Below are 12,710 nucleotides of genomic sequence, written 5' to 3' on the forward strand. Positions count from 1 at the left end.
ACATTTATGTAATGCCTCTGTTTCAAAAATGATTTATTTCTTGTTACTACCTGACAATTCATGAACCAGGGTGACTATCAAGAAGTGCAACAGGTTTAATTTAGTAATCACTAAGTGTGATCAGCAAAAGAAAAATTTTACAAGGCAATATAGCTAAAAGGTACATTATGGAGTATTGGTTCTGTTTTCTTTGGGTAGTTTGTTTTATCTATTTTAGATTTAAAAGCCCTAAATACCCTTTAAAGGAATTTGGATAAAATCCCCTTTTGTTTGCTCAAGGAATTAATTGTATATTTTTAAGTTTTGGGGTTTTTTTAGCAGAAGGTGGGAGGGGACAGTTTGGAAAATTATAATTCCTAAAATCAAAGAAGAAATTTTTGGAAATGAATTCTATATTTTTTTATTTAAATGGCTTTATTGTGCTAGATATATAATCAACCAGAATAGGTACCCTAAAATAACTTGAAACCCTGAAAAAGTTAAGAATAACAGGCACACATAAGCACAATGTTTTAAAACTGATAACTTGTTTTATTTTTGTCAGGTGATGTTGTTCTTGTCTTTGAAGTAGTGTTCTCTTTTTAAGCGGGATATGGAACAATGGTCTCACTTACTCCTGTTGACCTAGATTGGCACTATGAAGAAGCAAGAAAGCCAAAAATGGAACTACCTTTTCAAAGAAAATATTCTAAGATACCAGATCCAGTTCATAAGTAAAGCATATAAATACTGTCAAACTTTACTTCCCTGATAGTCTGGGGTCTATTCAGCTGGCATATAAATCCCACATGGTGAGGGTCTTCTAATTCCATCTACCTTGAACAATAGTTTCTTTTAACAGTCTTGAGAGTGTCATTTGCAATTGGAGATAAGGCTCTTATGCAAATACTCATGTCCCTAAAAAAGGTAACATTATGACTGAAATTCACACGTTAGTAGAATACTATCAGATTTCTTCCAGAGAGTGTGTTTTGATGTAGAGCAGGTGATAAGCTATCTCTATCCCAAATGAGAATTATAAATTATGGGAGTTAAACCAATGGGGTGTGGACCAGAGCGGTTCCTGAATAAAATGAAAGCACGCATTTTTAAAGATGTCATTAAAATCCACCATAATTGCTTTCAAAATGCAGATTTGTTCAGCATTTGATAAAATGAGTTCCATTAATGCAAAAACGAGGGAACTTTGAGCTGGGTCAAGTGGTGATGCTCAAAGTCAACTCTAAAAAGGATTGGGAAGACCATTCTTCTAAGAAACCCTAAAATTTTAAGAGCACAAAAAGTACAGGGAAGTTATTGGAATCCTCAATAAAGTGTTAATTCAAGAAATGAAAGAGATATGATTCAACTTTGTAAAGAAATAACTTACCAAAAGAGGGTAACAAAGGGGAAGATGCCTAGTGAGCATTAATTTAGACACAGGGCAAAAAAAACACTCATTATTTGGAATATTTTTCAGCAGCTACATGCAAGAGATTAAAAAGAAACTTATTTTGCTGGGGACCAGCAGGAAAACCAAACATAATCATTTGACTTTGGAATTGGGAGGTGAAAATAGGACAGATTAACCTAAAGATCTGTGATATCAAAGGTTGGATTCTGCAAGAGAGATCCATACTCTAAAGCAGAGTGATGACAGGTTGCATCTCAAGGGAAACATTTGGTGGTTAAACCAGTGCCAATAGCAGTATGACTGTCTTTTTAATCCTGTGAAAAGCTTGTGCAAGTACATACCCAGTGTTTGTGAGAAGCTTCAACTCTTTATAAACCAAAATTATTTCACAGTAAAGCAAAGTCTAATCACTTGTTTAACAATTGTGTTAAGCTGAAAAAAAAAATAGAGGAACACGTTACCAACAGATAATAAAGGAAATAATCCAGAGAATTCACCTTCCCCATTTTTATAGCCAGATGGTTACAACCTAGGGAATTGAGAACCATATAGGGATAGAACTGGGGAGCCATTTTCTGTTTTATAACTCTGAAAGAGGGCGTGAGCTATGGAAAAGGGAATTGAATCAAAGAAAGGTCATTTACAAGTAGTAAAGTCAAATGTCACCTCCCCCAATTTTCATGACTGTGGTTTAGAAAAAGGTTAGCTTAATATAGAACTTAGTGTGGCATTCTGAACTGTCGTAAGACATGATAAAGAAGAGAGTAACACCATCACTGTATCTCCCCCAGCAGCTGTGCCGAAGCTTCACAAAAGTATTTAAAACCTGACGTCATGGTGAGGTACTAGACACCTGGGAAAGTCCCACTCAGTAGATTAAGAATATCACTCTTAAGTCCTGTAAACTATATTGCAGAAATGGCCACATTGGAAGACTATACTTTTGAAGTGTACTATTATTGAGAAATAAATCCATATGAAGAATCTATAGCATTTTAAATTGATGATATGACTGATTTCAATTAAGTTAAAGTATCAGTGGGACTAGGAAAGTCACATATATCATTTTTATCATTATATCCATTTATTTTGTGCCAGATACCATGGTAAGCATGTTACATGCATTATCTCATTTAACACCCACTGTCATTTTAAGAGAGGTAATATTATCCCCATTTTTCACATGGAAAGCTTGGAGACAGTATTAACTTGTCCCTGGTCCCACAGTTTCAGAGCTAGACAGTGTCAAACACATGTTTTAGGTTCTAGAAAGCCCATATTCATAACCATCATACTATAGTCTCTCTAAATTGTCAATTATTTTCATCAGTCATACAGACATCTTACTGTAGTTAATCCAGCCTTATGAGTAATACACAGTCCACTGTTGTGTCTCTTGAAAGCATACTGAAATGTCCAGGGTGTTTTAAGAAGGTTAATCGAATGTGGTATCAACATAGAAGTTTTTACCAAACCCAATACTTATCTATGTGTGAAACATTACCTATTTGGCATTTAGTATGTTAAAATCAGATGTTTATTAATATCTAGAGCTCTTCTCAATAAGTGAATGACATGAGAGAATCACTGAGAGTGAATTGAAAGAAAGTCACCCTATAAAGAGTTGAGTAATAATCAATGGTGACAAAGAGATCCAGATAAGAACATAACTTTAAAGTCTGGGTCACCAAGCATATTTGCACATTTTATTTCAAAGGGGACCATTTCAGATTTATTACTCCCAGAAACAGATGGATCATACATCTCCCTTTTCTAGACATACTTTACCTACATGTGTAAATAATGAATGCGTGGCTTTCTGTGATAAATACTGTAATTTTAAATGGTTGCGGCATTCTTAAACGATATGTCTCAGGGAACAGATTTTTTTTCCATTGGAGAACAGCTCTCAGTTTACAGTAAAAGTCAAGTTGAACATTTTGCTAGGGTTTATACATGAAGCTTGTGAAATTAGAATATTTCTCTCGTTTTTAATTTACAAATACAGTGAATACTGGAGTAGAGAACATAACTATATTATTTTAATTAGGATTTCCTATCCCATGCGTGTAGAAGTTACATATTTGCTCTCTTATGACAGGTTATTTTTTCTAAAAGCGAAAAGAAATAATGCTTTTATTTGATAACAAAGACACTATTTATTTGAAAAGCCAATCAGTGATTTTAGGGGAACTCTGCTTAAGGGTGTTTTGAATAACGTAACCCAGAAGAGCTTCCTAAAACATCAGATAGTAGCCAACAAATAAAATGAATATGGTGTCTGGTAGGTTAAAAATATATTGTTTAACATTTTCCCATATTTATGTTAGATGAATGTTTGGCATCAGACTGGTTGAATATTTAAAAAGGAAGGAATGATGTTCCTTCACAACATAATATGGAAGACAGAGGAGTACCCTACCCCCAAGTCTTTGGAAATATTGCCTTCAGAGGTCATTCCTGATGTGAGGGGTACACTGCAGGCTGTCAGGCCTGGTGCCATTAGGCAGTCTATCATACACAAAACTGTTTGATCATTTCTAAGCCCAACATTAGCAACTTTCTGATATTTTCACTGTCCGTGTGATTTTCCTGTGTGAAGGGAATATACATGATCATTATATTTTTCTTTATAAACAAATGACATTTCTGGTTTTTTTCCACCTATTTCTTATGAGTTTAGAAATGTATGGTTTTCCTTTCTAAGAACAGTACAGTAGTGCATCTGTAAACTTGAGTTTAAGGCTGATGGCCAGTCTCTTGAAAGTGGAGTTCACTAAGGTCATGCCATTTGGCACTATCCCTGTCACCTGGCCAGACTTCTGACCCTCGAGAATATGGCCACCATCCTTCTACCTGCTTTAGAATGTCAGTGGATTCATAAGCAAGCCAGCCTTCTTAAGTCGATTCATGAGGGACAGCAGTATTTTTGAAACAGCCTGTCTCAAGCCCCGCAGAGATCTGAGAGGAAACCCAAAAGATCTAAGAATGAGAAAAGGAGAGATTAACACTATCAAATTCTGCCTATAATAATGGCAGCAGAGTTGTTGAGAAAAGCATAAGTGAGGGAATGGAGGCTGTCAGTATAGACGGTAATTTCAAGAAGTTTTGCTATAAAAGGAGAGGTAGAAGCTAGTAGCTACAGGAAGATGTGGGGTTGAGGGAAGTTTCTTGTTTGTTTTGTTTTGTCTTTTAAGTAAGACCTTGACATATGTCAGTGCTAATGAGAAAATTGGTAAAGTGGGGTCCCTGAGGGAATAGGAAAGAAAAGAATCTATTGCACAATTGGCAGGAGTAGCTTCAGCTAGAAGAGGACATACCTCATGTGCTTAGGATAAGTAAGAAAGGAAGGTTGGAGATGTAAGTAATTTTGTGAGTTGCCATGGTGGGAAGTTTAGGAAAAGTATGAAGAAGGTATCGATGTTATTCATTAAGGTTGTAAAGCCACTGGATTGAAAATGTAAGAAGAGCGAATAAATTTGAAATCGTTGCTTTTATAAAAATAGAGAGAGGCTAACTGAAAAAAAAATGTAGAAAAATAGGCAAGCCGAATAGAGGACCCAGTTAAGGCTGGTGACCACAAATAAACCATCAATAAGCTCAATGCTATAACTGTAACTGGGCTCACAGCCCAGATAGAATCTTGAAAAGAATGAACCACAGGATTGATCCAGTGTAAAAAATTTCACCGGCTGCAGAGCTGGAAGACATTGAATCGAAGTTGAGCTTGACTTAAAGAAATGAATTGGAGTAATGGATCATCAAGCAAGCTATACAAAGCAGAGAGGGTACTGACAGGTAGAAGTAGAGGGGTACAGAGACCTCAGTTGGGTCCCAGTGAGGTTAAATAATTTGCATAAGAAGGAATAGTGAGAGATAGGAAAGTATAGAAGATTGTGAACAGAAATTTCTGATGGAGAACAAGGTGCCAGAATCCAGAATGGAGGTTGGGAAGTCATGGCCTCTAGGGGATGGAATATCAGAAACATGAAAGGATAATCGGGAGATGTAGCTCTTGGGGAAGAGAGGGAAATACTGAACTAGGTGCAAAAGTGTATGAAGAATGAATCCCTGGAAAACTGATAAATAAAAGCAAGGAGGAAGAATTGTGAGGTGGTAGCTGGAAAGAATGAGCATCAGAGGAACCGGGGATTTACATGAAAGTGTATATGTTCTGAAAATGTCTTTGGACTACATAGGGGATGCTGACTCCTTAGTCTAAACTTGAGCAAGGTGAATCAATAGAAAATGAAAAGCCTTCACTTGAGAGGACTATGGGTAAGTTGACCATATGAGCTGGTTTGCCAAGAACTGTCTCAGTTTACACCTGTGGTCCTGGCATAATTATTAATAGTACCCCCTTTTATTCTTAAGTGTCTTGGTTTCTGTGTGACATTATATATTCATCCTAGATGAGAAGGAGTAATGGCCTCAAAGAAGACCTTTTTCATTTAGGCAGTGTTGTTTTATGTTTGTTGTGTTGTTGTTGCTTTTGAGACAGAGTTTCACTTTGCCACCCAGGCTGGCGCAATCTCAGCTCACTGCAACCTCCGCCTCCAGGGTTCAAGCGATTCTCTCCTGTCTGACCCTCCTGAGTACCTGGGATTACAGGCATGTAACCCCACCTAATTTTTGTAATGTTTGTGGAGACAGGGTTTCACCATGTTGGCCAGGCTGGTCTTGAACTCCTGACCTGAAGTGATCCACCTTTCTCAGCCTCCCAAAGTGCTGGGATTACAGACGTGAGCCACAGCACCCAGCCTAGGCAATGTTTTTTTTTAAAGAGATAGGAGGCTATAGATGGATTTACTTGTTTGTTTGTTTGTTTGTTTGTTTGTTTGTTTTCTTAAAAGAGGAGTTCCAGGGGCCATAATGAAAAAGCTTTGAAAGCATATTGAGCAGTGAGATATTGATTCAGGAGAAAGGAGGTTCTAAGCAGTGTTGTAATTGAGAGTGCAGAAGAAAGGAGTTGACCTCAGCTTCAGCTCCCATCTTCCATTTCAATCTTTGTGTCAACTTTCTCGTTCTTTCCATCTGGAGTCAAGTGGACAATCAAGTCTTCATAGGTGAAATATGCCTACTATTATTCATGTCTTTGCATTGTTGCAAGTGATTGCAGCAGTTATTGTACTGCAAACTGACAGATTTAGGTAAGAAACCTTTATAAACGTTTACCAGAGTCCAAGTTCCTCCAGATCACTGCCATACAATGACTCCTAATTGAGATGATAACCTCCTACTATTTGCTTTCTTTTGCACTTATGTTTTGAGTGTTCTTTATTCTGAGCTTTGGCAGATTCAGCTCTGTCTCTGCCAACTCCATTACTTGCTTCAAAATCAGGGTAAGAAAACAAGGCAGCTTAAGGCCTCTGGATCATATGAAGACTGGTTTATTCATCGAAGTCACTAGATTTTGCCAAGCATTGTACACTGAGAGGTGATGACGAAAGGATTAGAGTACTCAAGTCAGATGCCAATGCCAAAAAGGAAGCAGAAATTACCACCCTTGCTAAAAGCAAAATATTCTTATGTCTCTAGTCACAACCATAGGCTAAAATGCACCTTCAAAGACTAGTATAGCATGTAACCAAATTGTAATTGAAGATTCCTTTTTTAAAATGAAATGATCCCAACTCACTAAACACAGAAATCTTCATTACAGCATCATCACAGGAGACCTTTAAGTCAGTGAGGTCATTTGTATTTTAGTCTGCAAATAATATATTATTGTAATGCAATGAAGGCATAAAGCTTATTGATAAAATTTATGGAAATGTAGGTAAAACCATTTCTCTGAGTTAGGGGTATTCTTCAATGACCGTGACAAATAAATATTAAATTAAAATGGGGGATTTTTATTCACTTTCTAAAAAATATTCATTCCGGTTTACGAACAGACTGTCCATAGGAATTCTTAAAGTAGTAAGCTAGCAGCATGAATTCAAAATGTGAATCATTTGTTTAAAAATCTACACACATTTTTTTAGAATTACCTCATAATCAGCCTCACTGCTTAAAACCATGGTTCAAACTTTTTTCTGTACCTAAATGATCCACGTGTTAAAGATATTCCTATTTAATTCCAACTTTCATTGACAGAAAAAATTCTAAGCTGGACTCGCCCCCCACTAGCTTCCCACTATGTTCTGCAGGAATATCAGAGTATTGGAAATGTTACAGCAGTTTGGAAAATACCCCCTAGAACAGTATTTTTCAAATGACTCATTATAACACATTAGCAGGCTGTGTGTATTTAGTCAGTCATAACCAGCATCTAAAAAAATAAAATAGAATCGAATAGAGGACATTTATCACACACAACAAAGATAAATAAAAGGTAACTTTTTGTATCAGAGGTATATCTATCGATCTATCTGTCTATCTATCTATCTATCTATCGGCTCACCATGTAAAAAGCTATTTTTACTCCCTATGGATTACATGGTCAAAAGAAGACTGAAAGCTACTGGCCAAGAGAATGGATAAACAAATTGAAGTGTATCATTTCATTGAAATATTGCACAGCAACTAAATACTACAACAAATACATATATATATACACAGACACATATATATGTACTACATAAATCAATACATATATAAATACATAAATACCACCGCAAAAATCCCTAAAATATTATACAGGGTAAGATAAGTGAATTGTTAAAGGATTCTTATATAAATTGTTAATTCTTAAAAACATAGAAAACAATATATATTGTTTTTGTACATATGTTTATGTAGTAAAAGTATTATAAAATATAAAAGAAAGACACCACTTTGGGAATAGCAGTAACCTCCAGTGTGAGAGAGAGGAGGATGAGATGCATCTGCAACGTTTGATTTCTTAATAAACACAATTCTAGAAGACAGGAGACCTTTGTTCTAATTCTGAGTCTGCCATTATCTGACTGTTTTACTCTGATTGGGTGACTTCATTGCTCTTGTCCTTGCTTCTTCCTATGTGAAATGAAGGGATAATACCAGAGAATGATCAAAGAGTCAGGCTGGAAGGAGAAGTGGATTTGTGTAATGAAAATATTTACTCATCTAATATTTAACTCATAGAATTTAAGTGATTACTCAAAGTTAACCAGCTAGCTAATGGTAGAACTCAGGCTAGATAGAGAGAAGTCATCTGGAATCATAGTGTTTCATTCTCTACTCTGTAATTATGCCTTTGATGAAAGATAAAAGGACATGGCATCATTTTATGTAGGACTGTAAAATCAAGAGTTTACCATTATCCTCATCTTACTATGTGAAGTGGGCTTTGTGACCTATGGTTCTTGTAATGCTACTGAAGGAGAGAATGAATATTTTGAGAAGGCCAAATATAATCGAATGTGTATATGTTTTTCCTGTTAAATTGTAAAAGCAGTTAAGATCACTGTCAAGTGAACCTTTAGTTTAGCTATGTTTTATCTTAAATAATTGATAGTAGCCTCTAGTCCTTTGATTTATAAATGGGAAAACATGAAATAGTTATTTTCAAGACTGATTTGTGGCTACTTTTTGAAGTTGGTTGATTGATTTATCCACCAGTACTTTCTGCTTGAATTCGAATTCAGGGTAAATTCAGAAAATAATAAGAGAAACTAAGTTGCAAAGGGGAAAGAAAAATATCAAGAAATCTTGGTTATGAAAAAGCCACAATTGAACACAAAAATTACTTTTGCAAACATAGTAATCAGATAAAAGAGGAAACACACTGTTGGTTACATAGCTCATATTGTCTGGATAGCCTGTGAAATCATCAGCCCATATATAAAAAAAAAAAAAATTCCAGCTCAGTACTCCAAGAGGAATTTGACCCAGGGGATACTGGCAAAAGTACCATTGGCTATATAATTATCAAGATCTTTCAATCCAGAAGGCCTGCTGTCAAATCCAGGGTCCTGTGATTTACTGTGTTACTTAACAGTTGGATAAGTTTCTTAATAGTCTCAGTTTTCTCATCTGTTAATAGTAGATGGAAATAATAAAACTTATCTAAGTTTTGTTTTTAATACGGTTTACATGAGTTAATATTTATAGTTGATCAAATCAAGGCGTAGAGCAATGCCTCATTCATGGCTAGGGGTTTTATTTGCATTTCTTTGATAAGCAAACAAATATTCTAAATAGCAGTTTTACAAAGAACATTCTTAAATTAGTGTGATTGAAATTATGACAGTTAATTATTTCAGTGACATAAAAGCTGATCATTGTTTTGTAACTTAATTTTCTTTTCTTTTTTTTTTTTTAAGACAGACAGGATAGCTCTCTGTTGCCTAGGCTGGGGTACAGTGTTGTGACTATATAGTTCACTGCAGTCTCGAATTCCTGGGCTTGAGCAATAATCCCACCTCAGCCTCCCAAGTAACTGGGACTACAGATGTGCACCACCACGTCTGACTAATTTCTAAAAAAACTTTTTAGAGATGGGGGTCTCTCTATATTGCTCAGGCTTGTACCTTAATTTTATATTGATTTCCTTCCCAATATTTAAAAATCTTTTCCCAAATGTCTGATGTCATTTTTTTAAAAGAACAAATCAGACTAATGAAAAACATATTTTCTTCCACATCAGAGTACCCATTACTTATGCTTGCTCTTCAAAATGTAATACCCCAAATAACATATATCAGATTCAAATTTTTCTATCCAGACCTTGGTCAACTCTAAATTAGAGCATTTGTATAGTATAAGTGCCTAGAAAAACCTCACATAGCAACAATCAGCTGAACTAACCTATGCTTACATAGGGAGTGCAAAGTTTAGGACAACCTGCCAACTAAGTTTTCTCCTCCAAGGACTAAAAATTGCCTAGTTTTTGTTTGTTTGCTCTCATTGGGAGTCTTTAAAATGAAAACTTTTCGCTTAAGCATTTTTAAATGAAATCAGATCAAATATGCTCAAAAAAACTATAGACAAAAACCTATGTATATGGAAAGACAGCATAGTCTGTTACACTTATTTATATACAGCTTTAATTCTGTTAAATTGCTACACCACATTTTTATTTTTGCCCCTGAACTATGCTGATGCCATATATTATAAATGAATGCTTTGTAATTCCCTTTAGGTTATTTAGCACCTACTATCTACATCAATAATGTTATCATTTATCTCAATAAAATATATTTTTTCTTGTATGTGTATCTTATCTACACTGTTATGTTAGAGCAATTTTAGAGAAAGACTCGTCAACTGTTTTTATAGTGCTCTTATTTCTTAATACAGTGCTTTAAACAGATTTGGTACTATCTTTGTAATAAAAATTATCACAGAGATAAAACCCTTCATCAACAAAGTGTTATAAAATATTCCACTGTCGTCTAGTCATTCATTCATTAAAAAGCACTTTTAATGCAGTTTCCTTTCTCTTTTTCTAAATTCAAATACCGATGTTCTTTTTAAATTTAGGCCTTTGCACTTTGTCTAAATCGACCAAGCTATTATGGTCTTCTGTAGTTTTTAAACGAACATCTCTTTGGTGTCTCTTAAATCTTTTCAGTGTTTATAAAAAGGCTGTCAAGTGTTTTTAGCCTTTTTTCAGAATTTATATTATCATAGTCTTTCAGGTCCTAATATACAACTCAAACATTGGTGTTCATTTAGAGTACTATCTTCATACTATGTACTTTTAAAAAAGTGAGCTTATGTCTTAAAATAGTATATGACTTCAATATGATAGCAGAACTAAAACTAGGATTAAAGTCTAGCATTCAGAAACACCTGTTAACTTATTCTCAATTTCTTTTAACTCAGGCTACAGAACATAGTGAACTTTCACTTTTTTCGTGTTTATTTTTACTTGTTTTTCTTTCATATAATTCTCATAATATTTTTATTTCTAAATAAAAAATTAATTTTGACAGTAAATTGAATGTAAAATTGGATATACATACACTTAACAGTAATGCAGAATTGTAGCACAATGTATGTTGGTCTTAATGTTTAATGTTTTCATGTAAAAGGTTATTTGGTGGTAGATTTCTTTAGGAGCAGGATCTTAGGAGCCATCAAAATAGTTAACTTATCTCATTTTCACTCAGTTCAAATCTCTCATTTAGTTATAGCAGAATTTAAAATTCTTACTTGCAAATCCATGTTGCAAACTGGATGGAAGTTTATTTTTTATTGCAGGGAGTGAGAACTTTATTATAATTCATTCATTTTTATCACTTAAACTTTGATTAATTCTAAGAATAGTTGAAGTTACTGTGAGAAATATTTGAGAATCTAAAGAATTAATTTAGGAGAGTCTCAATGACCAAGAAGGCATATAAGATTCAATTCAATGTGATGTAATGAAAACATTGTAATATATTTTGACACAACCCATTCATTTGATATATTGTTTATCATATCTATGTATTTCAGGAGGTCACAGTCATAAACTGTGAATATCCTCTTTTAAAATCTCTAATAATTGAAGTGAAATTAGTTGTGATATGAAATAATAAAATTATAAAAAAATTAGTGTAGCTTGCAGATTATTAATTGTTATGGAACTTTTTGATGCATTACTAAAAGTTGATATGTCACACTACCCGTCTCCATGGACACAGTAATGTGTGTTTTAGAGAAATCATCCAGTATATCTTGTAATAAGAGCCAAAAGATATTTTCAATAGAATTAATAAATTATTGCTTAGATTTCTTTTTAACAAAGCAATTTTTTATCAAGACTTATCTAGCTAAATACAATAACAACAATAGGAAGAAATCAGAATCTCTCTCATTACCTGCTTCTGTAATTGTGCATGCATAAAGTATGCCTGAAGGCTTTGGAAAGAGAGATTCTGCGAACTGAATACTAATTTTGTGAATACTGTAATTTCATGTCTGCCATCCATGTTGAAGCTGGTTGTGGCTTGAGGAGCAGCTGAGGCTTTATGGAAAACTTTGTAAAACATTCTATTTAGAAGCAATTCTTGTTCTTTGCATTATGTGCTCTGGGTATTTTTCTTCCTTCGTGTTTTATTTTGAGCGCATTTGTATGAAAACAAGATCTTTGTTTCTTACAAGCACATCTGCTCTTGCTGCTTATAGATTAGGAGAAGTCATCATCCTCTGTGACATCATAATCATTTCCATGGCAACCAGTTTGGCTTACTTTCTTTGAAAATGTAATAAAAAGTTACAGAACATTAGCAGCAGCAAAGTGTTTATCTCAAAACAGATACATAATAACTTCTTAGTGATCTGCACCCACTGTGTGTGGCCCATTCATTATAAGGCATCAAAGCTTTAGCCTATTGCATTTAATTCCCTTAAAGTTCATGTGACTGTCAATTCCTGTTATCCACAATTTAGAGAAAAAATAGAA

The 12,710-nt window shown here is 34.5% G+C and overlaps 1 long non-coding RNA gene across 1 annotated transcript; it reads right to left on the reverse strand.

Moving 5' to 3' along the window:
• Positions 1 to 520: 520 nt before the first annotated feature.
• On the reverse strand, positions 521 to 12,444 carry LOC115832433. Its single transcript, XR_004027928.1, has 4 exons — positions 12,127 to 12,444; positions 3,816 to 3,985; positions 1,735 to 1,825; positions 521 to 635 (listed from the first exon to the last, which is right to left on the reverse strand). It is a non-coding gene; the product is annotated as an uncharacterized LOC115832433 (long non-coding RNA).
• Between the last annotated feature and the right edge of the window lie 266 nt (positions 12,445 to 12,710).

Source organism: Nomascus leucogenys, chromosome 22a (assembly GCF_006542625.1).
Source record: "Nomascus leucogenys isolate Asia chromosome 22a, Asia_NLE_v1, whole genome shotgun sequence".
Taxonomy (NCBI): Eukaryota; Metazoa; Chordata; class Mammalia; order Primates; family Hylobatidae; genus Nomascus; species Nomascus leucogenys.